The sequence below is a fragment of the Condylostylus longicornis genome, unplaced genomic scaffold (genome assembly GCF_029603195.1).
Source record: "Condylostylus longicornis isolate FDR11 unplaced genomic scaffold, ASM2960319v2 ptg000019l, whole genome shotgun sequence".
Classification (NCBI taxonomy): Eukaryota; Metazoa; Arthropoda; class Insecta; order Diptera; family Dolichopodidae; genus Condylostylus; species Condylostylus longicornis.
In genome coordinates this window covers 1,407,450-1,423,666 of record NW_026577988.1, presented here as the reverse complement: position 1 = coordinate 1,423,666, position 16,217 = coordinate 1,407,450, and the positions used below count along the sequence as shown (strand labels likewise).

General features: G+C 26.7%; 1 protein-coding gene across 1 annotated transcript in view; it reads left to right on the top strand.

Moving 5' to 3' along the window:
- The window catches only part of LOC129606599 (uncharacterized), a 29,454-nt gene that overhangs the window by 8,108 nt on the left and 5,129 nt on the right, over positions 1-16,217 (top strand). The gene's annotated exons all lie outside the window — the stretch shown is intronic.

The following is a 16,217-nucleotide window of genomic DNA, read 5'->3' as shown; positions in this document are numbered from 1 at the left end:
TGCACTGATCAATGAGGAATAACAAATATTATTTAATTGGTGAATAAAAATTTTTAAAGTTTTGTAAAAGTTAATTAGTTCATGTTGGAATTTTCGAATATATCAAGTATAAAACATTGATTAAAATAATTTTTATAATTGCTTGGTTTGGACTCTTCATTGCGAGATGAGAAACCAAATAACAACTACAATGAGCAACACACAATTTTTGAGGAGGTTAATCTATCTATTGTGAAATTGGAAACTTAACTTAGTATAATTTAAACTGACAAGACCTAATGAATAACGTGTGATATGTCAAAAATAAAAACGCAAAAATCTGTTAAATTATCCAAAATAACTGAAAAATAAAATTTGCTCATTTTTTGTTCACATTTTCTTTAAATAACTCATATTTTCAATAGGAACATCACTTTGCAGCTAAAATTAAAACTGAATAATAAAAATAAAATAATGTACTAAATATTCTAAACTTAAATAATTTTATTAAGCAATTTTTCTAAGTTTAACTGAGTTTTAATTGGTTTACTTTTACAATACATTCTGTTCATTCTAATAATATCACATTCAGAAAGACTTTTTGAGCTTCCCAATTTATTTAGAGGTATTGCTCTATGTAATGGTATTATTGTTGGTAATTTATTAGATTTTGAATGTCTAAAACTATCAACTTGCATAATACTTTTATAATCATATGGGCATCCATAATCATCATAATCTTTTGAATTATCAATATCAAAATAATGATCCCAACCATTTTCAATATTTTGTTTTAAAATCTTAACATATTGATTTCGTACTGGTGAATTATGTTCGTGCCGAAATCCAAGTGCATGCATAAATTCATGTTGAATTTTCCGTTTTATCATACATGTACCAGATGAAGTAATGCCACGAGCTACTTGAAGATTAAGTAATTGAGGTTTTCCTTGATAACCAAGTTCTGATTTACAACCACCAGTTAAATTACACTTAAAAATAATTTTAATTTTTTTTTATCAATAAAGAATTTTATTTAAAATATTTCTAAATTTGACATAATTGTGAATTTACCTGAAGGTTTATATAGGCTTCAGCTTTATCATGCTTTTCTAAACGAATAAATTTTATGCAAGTTTCATCCTCAATTTCTTGTAGTGATTCCTCTATTAATTTCAATTCTTTTTTAGCTAGAAAATAATTGTTTTTATGATTAAAATGATTAACTAAGAAGGTGTGCGAACGGTAAAATTTGATTTCGGATTGTCTCTTAAATAAAATAAATTTTAATTTTACTTACTAAAAATTTTACATTTGATTTTGTAATATACTGTAGAATTTGGCCATGGAGGATATTTTGTTATAGATTTGGCAGCTCGTTTCGTACGGGTCACTACAGGAATTTCATCTTGAGCACTACATTCTAACTCCTGGTTATCATTATCAAGAGGTAAGGTCCACTGTAAATGAATGTTGAAAACTAATATGAACATTGCTTGTTGTAACAGTTGTCTCATATTTAATCCCTAATAGTTGTAGATTTAAAATATTTCCGCCTTCTACTTTTAATCCAAATGTAGGTATTTCAAATATGTTATTCAAAATTAATTTCTTTTATTTTTCCAAAGGTTTTTAAAAAATGGTACTCATAATAATTATTCAAAATATTTTTTACAATAATTATTCAAAATAGTGTGTTATATCGTAATATCGTAAAACAAAGCTAACAAAACGGAAAACATTTAAAAATTTTTAAAAATTTTTACAGAATTTTAACTTAAGAATAAAAATATGTAAACAGACTCATGAGAAGTTTAAAACCCGTCTGATAGCGACTGTGTTGAATGTTTTATTTTTATTAACACCATAGTTAATAAAGATAATATTTTCAATATATACGTACGTATGTATGCAGTATGAATATTATCAATAATTATAATTAAAATTTTATTTACATTTTTTACAAAAATTTCAATAAAATTAAAAGCAAATATTAAATAATAAAACAATTTTTATTATTAATTCTAAAAATAGCTATGAATGCGCTCTATATTTAAATTTTACTTTGGTAATGAATGTATTTTGGAATATGTCATATTTATTTTTTACACACATGCATGTCTGTGGATTAACATAGAACATGCTCCAAAAAAAAAAAAAAAAATTTAATAAAATCTTTGGACAGACGTTATTTAATATAACCACAAAATCAAGTTTGTTGATCAATTTTGATAACTTGGAAAAAATAACGAAAGCAAATATTGGAATATGTCGATTTACGTTAAATTGATTTAGACTGTCTCGCTTTAGTGCCACAGAATAATTGCGCTAAATTTTTAATACTGTTTCAATATTTTTTCGTAATAATAAGCATTTAATTTTCTGCATTGTTATTTATTACTATTATTACATCAATAAACATGAGCAACGTGGTAATATTATAACATTACTTTGATAACATTTGAACATAATTCCACTAGATGTCATACTGAAATATTGCATTGCAATGATTTAAAGCTGCATTGTATAGATTTCAAAAGCTCAAAATATTCATTATAAAAAATTTAATAATATATTTTAAAAATTTTTGTTACGCCTGAATTTCTGCAATTTTTTAATTTAATTAGAAAGTGTCGTGTTTCTTGAATCATTATAGCTATTCACGTTTTATTATTACAAAAATGTTTTCAAAAAATTCGAAAATAAACTAATATTTTTCAACAACGTGCCCTCCATTCCTGTAATTTAAAAAAAAAAGATTTTCCACCAATTAACTATTTGTTTACTCTGACAGTTCATTTAATTCAAATCAGATTTCAATAATATTGTGAACTTTATAAAATTTAATCATTAATATCATTTTTAGCACTTTTCCAAAAAATTTTTTGAAAAAAGTGCTTATTAGTTTCACTCTGTCCGTCCGTCCGTGCGTCCGTCTCCGTCCGTCCGTCCGTCCGTCCGTCTGTCCATGTGTCTGTTTACAAAACTTCTACACCCTTGAAGATAGAAAGCTGAAATTTTATATATACATAGATCTTTACTAGAAACTTATTTTCGTAGAACAAAATTTTTACCTATCTCCCCCCCTCTAGAAGTTATACCCCCCCAAAACCCTAAAAATGGCCTTTTTTAAATATTTGTTGCAATGAAACCATAAGTATTTTTGAAATTTTGCAAACGCAGAAAGGCAGCGGCTTGCTTCCCCTAGCGCGGTATACTATAGTTAAACTTTAGAAAAACAAAATGGCCGTTCAAATTTACCGTTATCTAAAGTCCTTTTTTTGCAAATTTTTGATGTCGTTTTTTTTCCAAACTACAGCCTGTAGAAGCTTGAAATTTTAGGAACTTTTAGACATTATCAAATAGTTCATTTCGCTAGAAGAAAATTTTTTTCCATCTCCACCCCCTCTCAAGTTATCGCCTCTTGAAATTTGTAAAATTTGAATTTTTGACACCCTATATTTCCGAAACCGCAAGCTTTTCCAAATTTTTATAAACGCAAAAAGCTAACGGTAAATTTCGTGACACTAAAAAATATAATTATTTTTCTTAACTCACACAATTAACCCTTAAAATCGAGCATTATGTTAACCCCTTTTTATGTTAATTTTTGCTTTATTTCAAAGACTGCATATATGCGTCATCCTAAATATATGCAATCCTAGTAATAGTTTTGTATATGAATGAAAATAATTTTTATAGTGTGATAGGTACATAGACTGTATTTAAAAGCAGAATTTTCACTTGTTGAAGGGAAAAGTCCTACAATACAAACCATTGGTTTGACCCAACTTTATTTTAATGACAATTACGAATTTCAAACATTAAAATTCACAATAGAAATTATTTGAAAACAACACTTTTTACTCATTCCTCAAATCTAACCTTTTTATTTTTATTTTTTTTAACACAATACATATTATTTATTCTGGTTACATCGCATTCTGATATACCTGGAGCTATTCCCATTGTTAATGGAGTATATGCTGGATCTCTTGGAACAAAAGTTGGCAGTCCATTTTTAGAATGTTTTTTTGTTGGTGGCATCATAACACTATTATAATCAAATTCACAACCATACGAATTATATCTATCTTCAGGATCCTTAGCGAAATATTTATCCCAACCTTCTTCAATATTTTCATATTTAATTTCAAGATAATCATCACGATTAAATGATGTATGTTCATGTTTAAAACCCAATGCATGTAAGAATTCATGTTGAATTTTACGATTTGATAAACAAGCCCGTAGTGGTTCTTTTGGGAATTTTTTACGTGCTAAATTCATATGTTGTACACCACCTTCATAACCAAGTTTTGATACACAACTTCCAGTTGGATTGCACTAAAAAATTATACAATTTAACAATTGGAAAACGTTTAAAATATGTAGGTAAAATGTTTCCTAGTAGTATGCAATTTTACAATATAAAAGATTAGATGTTTTGTGTAAATTAATATGAGAAGTTTTTGTAATACATAACCATTATGGTTAATTTTTTTCTAATTTAAATCCCAATGAAGTTAATCATCATTTATAAATATAATTCGCCTCTTGCCGCTGCAAAATTGTTATGTTGTAAAACGCAAAATTTAAATTTTGAATAAAGCATCACAAAAATATTTTGCTAATCGGTTAGAATTGTTGACTTTTTCAAAAAATAATATAAAATAGTTTAAAATATTTTACTCACCGATAGATTAATGTAATTTTTTTGATGTGAATCATCATAAATCTCAATAAATTGTACACATGTTTTGTTCATAATATCATTCAAGGCTGTTTTAATTGAATCGATTTCATCTTCAGCTATATTTTAAATCAATTAAGAAATATGAGGTTAAATGAATTCCCATTTTAATTTATAAAAATTTCTTACTATATTCTTTGCATCCAATTTTATAATAAACAGTTGCATGTGGCCAATGAGTACGTCTTGCAGTTCTACCCCATCGTTTATTACGAATTAATTTAGTTTCTTCTGTTTCTAGAGGATTCGATACAATTAATAGTACAAATTGTAAAATAAAAATGCATGAAATTAAGAAATTTATTCTTGTCAAGGTCATTTTCGTAAATACTCGTATCTTAACACAGAGATGATATTCTAAAGCAAAATCTCAATGACAAACAAAATTTCCGTACTGTTTAATTTTAAATACTTGCTTTCACTACGATTAAAATATTGGAACTATTTAATTAAATTCATCTTTTGGAACAATTTGAGTAGAATAAAAACAAAAATAAAATAATTATATGTTATGATAAGCAGAATTTTTATTAATTTTAATGGCAAACCATGGCCTTCATTGTAATTTTGTTTTTTACTTATTACTTTTTAAGTGATTACAAAATAACCAGAATTATTTTTTGTCATATCAACAAATCAAATATTTCAAGAATGTTTTTATATTGGCTTTCCTTTTATAATGGCAAGAATTACTTTTAAAAAAACCAAAATTCGGCAAATAGTTCAACAAAATGGTTCTGAACCATGGTGAACAAATTTAACACAAAAAATTTCAGCCCTTGACGTAAATGACGGCTTTATTCATTACAAATATTTTAATGAGCAATATAGCTAATCGGCTCCATTCATTTTAAATTGAATTAATTGTGGCAAAATTAAAAATTCACCGCAAGAGTGTCATTTTAAAGAAAGCCTAGATTTGGCTGCACAATAAACGATTAAAACAGAAACGCCTTAATAATAATTAAAACAGCTTCTCGAAACTTACGGAATATTTGTAATTTAACACAATTGGTACCCTTTGCTCTCCCTAACCAACGCAATCAATCTTCCTTTTTTTTGCTTTTAATTTGATGTCTTTCAAACAGATTTATATTTTAGATTAATATTTTTTTGTTCACTTGTTTTTAGAATTATTGTTTTATTGTGAATTGATTGCAGATACTTTAAAGTCTTAATTTGTTTATTATCTACTTTAAATTAACCCACAAAGCAGCAATGTTTTAAAAACTGGACGAGCTTGAAATTTGTAATGTTAAGTAAAAATTTTTAAAGAAATCCGATTTGAATTGGAATTCCGGAATTGTAAACTTGTAAATTTGTCTCCTATTAATATGGGAAATTATTGTGTATTACAAAATTATTAATTTGAACGGGTTGCGAAACATTCAGTCATAATGTAAAGCAAAATTTTATTCTGACTAACAATATTAATTTATTTTGCTAATTTCAACCGGTTGGGTTAATTGTTCATAGAATTTTATTAACATTTCATTGTAATTTTGTGTGAACTATAGGGTTAACGAAATCCGCAGCTAAAACTTGATTTATATATAGAGTTATAAATTTTCTACATGCAAAAAATTTTAGTTTTGAAGAAATTTTAAAACGTAAAATCATTATTACTTTCATTCTTTCATTCAAGTATGTATTTTGAAAGTTAATTAGTTGCTTTTAACTAGTTCCCTGATAACTATAAGCAGAAAGCATTTCTATGGAATAGAGTTGTTTTTGGTTTTTGAGTTCCCAAACAATTAATGTCAACTACAATAATTGCGTATAAATCTAAATTTCGCAAATGATTATTTTAAATATACATACTAGACAATCTACCTCAATCAATATTTTGTCGAAATAGTTCACCCTCAGGAGTGAAAATTAAATTTTTTCTATTAGTTTAGCTTATATTTAAGGGTATTGTCAGCATGATCAATCCGTCACTTGTGATTCCGTTATAGGTTTTTTTCATTGCATCCACATTGAAAATTAAGAAAACAAATTCCATCAAAGTAGATTGATCAAATAAAAGTGCACAAACCGACCAACTACATCATTTAACAATCCAGTCCGATAAAACTAGTTTCCACATTCTCTAACAATCCAAAAACTCCTCTTTTTATAAGTAAATCGACAAAAATATGACAGCATATGTAGTAAAATAGCACATTCTAATTCTAAATGTAAAATCGTAGCAATAAATCACGCTGAAGTAAAAAGAATGAATAATTATTTTTCATTAGATCTAGAACAAAATGTGAAAAATTCAAGGAAAACTAAACAAAAATCAGAAAGCAACAGCTACATATCATTTAACTAAGATCTAGCAATTTCTTCTGAGAAGCAAAATAATGTAATTTTATAAATGCGGTTTATATTTTATAATGCGGCTTATTCTTTTTTTATTGATTCCTTCGAACATCACTGGGCAGAGCTCCAAAAATTCAGGTTTAATTTGTCTCAATTTTTATTTAATCACAATCAATACAATGAAAAACAACAATTTCTTTTTATTCAGTTTAATTAATTAATTTGAGCTTTAATATTCAGATAATCTACTCTGATTATTCCTAGTTTTCTTTGGACAATACATATTATTTATTCTAGTTATATCACATTCTGATACACTTTCAGCAACACCTATAGTTTGTGCAGTATATGTTTTATCTTTTGGTACAAATGTTGGTAGACCATTTTTCGAATGTTTTCTTGTTGGTGGCATCATAACACTATTATAATCAAATTCACAACCATATGAACTGTATTTGTCTTCATCATCTTTAGCAAAAAAACGACCCCAACCTGGTTCCATATTTTCATATTTTATTTCAAGGTATTCATCACGATTAAATGAATTTAGCTCATGATTAAAACCCAATGCATGTAAGAATTCATGTTGAATTTTACGTTTTGATAAACATTCACGAAGTGGTTCACTTGGAAATCTTTTACGTGCTAAATTTAAAAATTGTGCACCACCTTTATAACCAAGTTTCGATCTACAACTTCCTCCTTCTTCACACTAGAAATAAATTTTTATAAAAATTATTGCAATAAATACATAAATTTTTGGACTTTATAAGATAATGAGAAAAAAATTGCTGTCAGACTAAAATTCTGAATTCAATAGTTTTAGCGTTACTATTAGGACCTTATGCTCTACTTATTGCTCAAATTGCTCTTATGTTTTAATAGATTATCGAAAAATATACTTACAGTGACGTTAATATAGTCTACTTGATTTGACCTATCATCAATTTCTATAAAATTTAAACATGTCCTGTCCATTATCTCTCGTAAAGCTCTCTTTATATCTTGCTTTTCTTCTTTAGCTAAACATTTTAAATATAAAATTTTTTTTTGAATATTTGCATTCGCGTGCTTAAATGAATCAAACTTACTGAATTCTGTACAACCAAATTTATAGGAAATAGTTGTTTCAGGCCAATGATTACTTTTTGCTATCGTGCCCCAACGCTTATTACGAATTAATTTTTGGTTATCTAATTTGAAAGAAAATGTTGTTTCCAACAATATCAGTTGCAATACAACTATGCTACAAATAAAATGTTTTAATCCCATTCTAGGTTAATAGTTTTAGTACCAAAGCATAGAAGAACGTGTTTATTGTTGAAAGAAAAACTTCAAACTGCCAAATTTAAAAATTAAAAAACTAAAAAATAAATGTAACTAGAAATTTGTTTTCTTGATAATCTAAGTTGAATGTAATCACTCCAATGCCAAAATCTATAACCTTTAAATGTGATTTTGTTTGTTTATTACTAAACTGCGAGTAAATAACTGTACAAACAGATAATTATGTTTTTGATTTTAATAAACTGTTGAGAGGGATTCACATAAATTTTAGAAAGAAAGCGTTAGCCTATATCAACTGAAATTTTCTTATCTATATCAAATTTTTATGTGAGAATTTGCGGATTTAAGCATAATGCGGCTGTAAATACATTTATGCAGATAAGACGATAAACCTCGTATTTTGGTATTTTACTTCCTTTTCTCAGTGTAATCGTTGTGATTTGAATTGAAGCCTAACATTATATATTTGCCATACCTAAAATTATAACTGTACAAACTTTAGTTGTGTTTTTTAACGAATTCTTGAGACATTTTGAAATCCAAACTATTTAGCACTTAATTGCATATTTAAGCAAGCCGGTCCTTTTAAAGAATCCGACTAAATTACGACCCGTCGTTTTGAAGCAATCGCGGAATAGGCGCATACTACCCTAACCGTCGATGTCTCGTCAGACAGGCAATACTTCTTCGAGATATCTCCGGAATTCACCTGATTTCAGGCCCGTTTATCCGCCACTATTGCGATATTACTAGCTACAACAGGGAGGTTTCCCGAGATCTAGCACATCCTCTATATGGCTCAAACTTTTGCCTTATAAAGGCAATCGATTAGGAGCCCGATACGATTCAGAAAACCCATGTGTTCCGAAGAAATTTCCAGCAGCAACCCATTCTCCTCCTTGGAACCATCGGTGAATAAAACCTTCTCAGAATACCCCGACGGACTCGCCTTTAGATTTGTCTACTCGCCTTCAGATTGATCGTCTACTTACTTTTCCTGAAAAGTTTTTTCAATTTGTTTCGTCCAAAAAAGGTGAAACATTAAATATTAGAAAATATACTCCTAGTTTGGCTCTAGTTAAATTAATATATTAATTTACCAATGTATAATTCAATGTATTCCTTATAATGTTCTGGAAATTACAAATTTAAAATTGTTCAAACTTAGCCTTCATTATTGACAATACATTTTTTTTATTCTAATAATATCACAATCATTTACGTTATCACTTTTCCCAATTGAATTAGTTGGATAGTTTGGATTATTCGATATAATAGTTGGTTGATGATTTTTAGAAAAAAATGTGTTTACTGGCATCATAATACTATTGTAACTGAATTTACAACCAGAATTTGTTAAATCATATTTAGAATTTTTGACAAAATAAGAATCTGATCCATTTTTAATATTTTCCGTTTGAATTTTAACATACTGGTCACGGTAATTTAAACTGATTTCATGTCTAAAACCAAGTGCATGAAGAATTTCATGTTGGATGCTACGGATTATCGTACAAGCTCTCTGCTTATTTTTTGCACTTTCCATTGTTGGTAAATTTAATCTTTGTTGACCACCCACCATACCAACACTTGATGTACATTTATTATCTGGAAAGCACTAAAAAAATTTTTAAGAATAGTGAAATAATAATAAAAAATTTATTTTGTATAAATACTAATAAAATTAAATGAGTTTAACAAGGTAAGCCTTAGTGTTACTTAAGTCCAAAAGATTAACATGCGTGTGTATAAATCAAAATTCACTTACCGTAATATTTATGTAATTTTTCGCACTAACTACTGATGGCAATTTTAAAAATTTCACGCAAGTTTTATTCTGTATTTGCAACATAGCTTTTGTTATATTATTAACTTCTGAGGGTGCTGCAATAACAACAAAAATTAAGATAATCATTAGAATTTAAAAAAAAATCGCATGTTATTTTGGTGCCGAAAACAGATGAACAAATTGACAAACAGGACTAAGTCAACTGAGAGTTTAACTTCGAACAATTTGTCATTTCTATATATTAACCTTCTACTCATTCCCATTCCAAATGACTGCTATGAAATATGCTCGTGTCAGTTATAATAATACTCAGGCTATTAATCAAAGAGTCAAATAAACTTCGTCTTAAATTTGAAGAGAGCGCTCTTATTCAGCTTTCTTAACTACCTAATATATTTTAAATTGAAAATTCAAACTGTTTTGAATTCTAGTGAATTTGATATTTTTGATTATGGTTATATTTATTCTATGGTTTTATTTTTATTATACATATACTTACTATATTCTTTGCAAAACATGTTATAATAGACAATCGCATTAGGCCATAAATTAGGTTTCGTGTTTGTATGTGAATCACTTTGCGCTGCAACTTCATATTGATTTAGAAAAAAAAATTCCAAAATTTTAACAAATGCAATAGAAATTAAAACCAAATTCACTTTCACGCAAGACATATTAAAACGTTCCAGAGAGCAAAATATTTCTTTTTAAATAATGCAGCATCTTTAAAAATAAATGAATGAACATTTGAATTAAAAGTTTACAAAATGTTTACAAAAAATTTATTTAAAAAGAACTTCATTAATAAATTGCCATTCAATTAATCATAATTTTAAACATTCAGATCCACTGATGCACTGTGTACACATATTTGTTAACATTCCATTGTATTTTGAAATAGTTTGCCAGTTTTGTGACTGTTGTCACTTCAAAAGGATTGTTTCATTTTATTAAGAAACTCATCTTGCACACCACCTATACAAATACAAATAAGTGCTGCAATTCAGTTAAGGGTTATGAGTAATTCTATCTTAATGGGCTCGTCTTTTATTACGTGTTGTATTTAAAAAGCGTGAGTAGTATTACTAGAAATGAGCGGTGAATGACCGTTTTTAACAACAAATAGACAAAGATTTTTAATAGTTTTATCTAAAATTTTCTGAAACCATTTATTTTCTCTGTTTCTACTTAATTTGATTACAATTTTTCAATTAAAAGTAATTAGAGTATTTTAATTTTAAAAATATTCAATAAATAAGTATAATAAAATTTCTTTTACAAAAATGAGTTAAAAATGAACGAAAAACAAAAATTTTATAAAGATACACGCAAATATTCTTTTTCTAAATTTTTTTCATCATTTTGTAAATTTTTTTGTGTTTCACGATTAAAACGATTTGGTCGTCTTCTATTTGGATTTCTTTGACCGAATGGTGATTGAATTCCAGCTGGTAAATAAATATCATCATTATTTGTATTTAATCCAAATGGTCCACTATTTTGATTAACTGGTTGTAATGATGCTATTGGTTGCCTAACAAATCCCGGTTGTCTTGGTTTTTGATTTTGATTTGGTAAATCATTACAATATAAATTATTAATACGTATTACATCACATTCTGATATACTTAATGCAATACCAATTGTATCTGATGTATAATTTGGATCTTTTGGTACTATTGTTGGTTTACCATTTTTTGATTGACGATATGATGGTACTGACATAACACTATTATAATCAAATGCACATCCATAATGATATGTTTTTCCATGTCTATCTTTTGCAAAATATGATTCTCCACCTCTTCTAACATTTTCCCACATAATATCAATATAATTATCACGATTCGGTGATGAATGTTCATGTTTAAAACCTAAAGCATGTAAAAATTCATGTTGAATTTTACGATAATTAACACAATATTCTTTTGGAATTGGAACAGCACGATCTAAATTTAATATTTGTCTGCCACCAATATAACCCAATTGAGCTTTACAACGTCCATGTGGAATACACTAAAATTTAATGATTAAAATAATATTATTATATAAATTTTATTGAAAATAAAGTTGATCCTAAATCTCAAATTAAAAATCAAAGATCCTAATTAAATTCTAAATTAAAAATAAAATCTTAAACTATAATTTCTAATTTCAAATTGTTTTAATCTCGAACTGGTATCCTTAGCCTATGGATGCAATTGACACACAACTCAAACAGAATTGCTATTGGAAGCATGCAACTTTACAAAAGCAATCTAAAATTTAATTTAATTTTTATCTTTAGTGCGAATATTTAAATTCAAGAGAATTATAAGCTTATTTTCAAAAAATTATATAATAAATTAATATGAACACACACACATATGTATATATATAAATAAAGATCATTATGTTTCCTTATCAATTAAATAAATTTATAGCTCATTCTAAGTAAAATAGGAAATAAATCCGAAAGAAAATTTAAACAGCTACATATATGGAAAAGATTCTAAAAATCTTAACAACAAAATAATCACTTTAACTATAAATTATTTTAATCATTAAATATGAGGCACCTTAACATATAATTATTAAGAAAAGAATTATTGCTTCTACACTAAGAAAAATCATTTAATATTCATTTTGCATTCATTTATCAGAAGAATTTCGTCTCACATTAAATTTCTGATTAAATTTCTTAAAGATTAATTTTATATTTAATTTAAAATATTCTTTAGGAGTATATTCAAGAACTGACTTCTAAAATTGAAGATTATAAAAATTTCATTAACAAAATTAAATTTCAGCAATTGAAAAATTTAAAGGCCTTTGAATGCTGCATTGAAATATCTTCCAATTATCTTTGTATGGCAACTAATTATTACGAAAAAAAATTGCTACTTATAGGCCACAGTTTGAAATAATATTAATAAGATTTAAAAATAACATATGCTCATCACAATTTTAATAACTATTAAAAATCTATATATATGTAATAATCCGTAACTATTGAAATTTAAAATTTCTCTCCGATAAATCATAATTTGTTTAACTTTTCAGAAATTACCCACGCTTACGTATGTAATATTTTTCTATACCACGAAAACCCGGCAACACCAAATTAAATACATTTATTCCATTATTGTTCTACTAAATATAATAATAACAATCTATTAAAACTATAGTTGAGTAATATTTAAAAAAAACGTGTTATTTTATATTTATTTTATCATTATACATAACGTTGATGAACTTTAATAGATAATAATTAAAATAATTTAATTTTTTTTTTCTAAATTTTTCCTAAAATTACGTATTGTCATATTAAAGTCAAATCTGTATAAATATTTACATATTTTCATTTAATAGTTCACAATTATAAATTTTTTAAGCATAACATTCAAAATAATACAGGAAAGTAAATAAACAAAGTATCATCTATAATTACGTGTATAATAAATAATGAGTAACGAAAATAATTAAAAAAAATTGTTATACTTATTACGAGAATTAAAAATCTTATATAAAATAATTATGTTATACTTACTTCTACATCAATGTAATCCCGAACTGAATTATCATTAATATCATATTGTACAAATCGGACACAAGTACGATTTTCAATTTCATTTAAAGCACTTCTTATTAAAATTAATTCATCGTCAGCTACAAATTAATTAAAATTATAATTTTAATATAATAATTTTTTTCTAAAAACAAATAAAACTTACTAAATTCTGTACAACTTATTTTATAATTCACAATTGCATTTGGCCATTTTGGAAAGAAATTTGTTGATTTTGCCCATCTTTTATTTCTTTTATGTGTTTTAATTATATCATCATAATTATTATCATTGTAATCAAAATCAGATTTCTTACAATTATTTGATATTATTAATTGTATAAAAATTAAAATAATTGTTATATAATAATTTCTTAATATTTTCATATTTATATTTTTTAATTATAAAATTTTAATTATTATTTTGTAATTATAGATAGGTAGTTATTATATTCTTCTGTTACATACACTGATCTTTTAAATATTAAAATTTTATTTTAAAAATTTAAATTGTGCTAAATAAATAATTATTGCCGAAAAATTTCTGTTTGACTGAATTTTAAATTTCAAACACTACCCCTTATATAGCATTGATAATAAGACGAAAAGTGCTGAGACCAACTCAGGTTTAGAATTTACTCTCATCTCATTATATTTTTTTTCTATGTACACCTACATCCTCACTTCATATGATAATAATATTTTTTTTTTTGGTACTTTTTTAAACAATATTGACTAATTATTTATGCTGAGCTCTAATGAGAGACAAAAATAAGTCAAATTTGTTTGTTTTTGTGTTTGTTTTTATATTTTAATATTTTCGTAAATAAAATTAATGAGAATTTATGAAATGAATAATAAAATTTTTATTTCAAACTCAAAAAAAAAAGTCCTTGTCGAAAAAGAAAAAAAAATTAGGTTTTGTGGAAGTTTCAATAATAAAATCTGTCGTTTAGTGGCAAAATTTAGTAGTTGAAGAAGTAAGGAATTAAGCAAGGAAATAACAAGTTCATTTATCATGATTCGATTATACATATATTGATTTTGAAATTACCTATACAACTATACACGACGGATTAGTATCGTTATTTATAGGCGATGGATATTCAATAAAACAAAGGTATCAATATATTTTTTGAGTTTTTGACTCCTTCGCCAAAAAACCGTAACGAATTTTATAAAAATATAATAACGAAATTCGAAAAAATAAAAAATAGTCTAAAATTTCCCGGACTTATAGCTGCTAGGAAGAATCTGGAACGATTAAAGAGACTCGAATGTTTCACCATCACGGGAACTATGAGAATTTGCCCGATTGCTATAGTGCAGTTGATTTTGGGACTAAGGTCTTTCTACTTTTTTGTTGGGGGGTTTTCGAAGCATGTCATTTTGAGATTGGGGATAAATGTACTGGAATTAGTCGAGGAAGGGGATCAGAATCATCTTGTCAAGAAGAATCAGCTCTTGGCGTTGTCTAAGCACGGAACGGTATTGAGAAAAATTTTACCGTATTCCTAAGCACCAGAATGAATTGGGAGCACGCATTTTCAGGCTCCTGATGGTGGGACCACACACCATCAGGTGGTGCACTGATGAGTCAAAAATCTGTACAGGGACGGGTCCCAGGAACCCATGGGAACGGTACGTACGGTTCAGCCATGAAATGGGGTATTCGGATTGGATCTAACGATTATGTTGGATAGCCGCACTGGAGGACCGCCGACAAGGAGATTCTGGAAGATTATGACCAGAAACGATTTCAAAAGATTATAGAGTTAGGGATAAGAATCAGGTGAGAATTCTCACCAGAGTCATGTCGGAACACTACAGACTGTGGGGACCTTAGTAGTCTAAGCCTAAGTAGCACGGCCCTAGTACCAGTTAACAAAATCTGCTGCTAATCTATAATTTTAGATGTTAGAAGTAAATCCGAATCACAGATTACTCATATACCTAATTTATTTTTTATTTTTATTCTATGCATATAAAATAAACACGTAAAACATAATTTCACATGGTAAAATTTAATTCAATATTCTATGAAATATTGTATGAATACTTCTAACCTACATTTATTTACATTATAAATTATCTTAGAAGTCACGTTCATACATAACAACAACAAATTATAATCAATTGTTATCTCATACTCAGCCGATACTTTTCTTCGAAAAGCACGTAAAGTAAATAAATAAATATTGTATTTAGTAGCTACAATACATTTTTTAGAAAAACCCAGAGTTATAAGCACACATAAACTAATTGTATTACATTGCACATTGTATTACGATAGGAAGTTTAAAATTATTGGAAAGGTGGAAGGGATTAAGGATGAAACAAGTAACATAATTTAGATCAAAATTTTAAATTTTTAAAATTTAATTTCATTGAATATGTTTTAAGACCCTATATAAAGGTCATCCAAGTATTATAAAAAATTTTATTGAAATTATGTTTAAATAAAAGCACTAACACGTATTCGAATAATTTTATTAAATATTTTCACAATTAAATCAATTATTAATTATATATTTTGACCAAAACTTTTAAAAAATA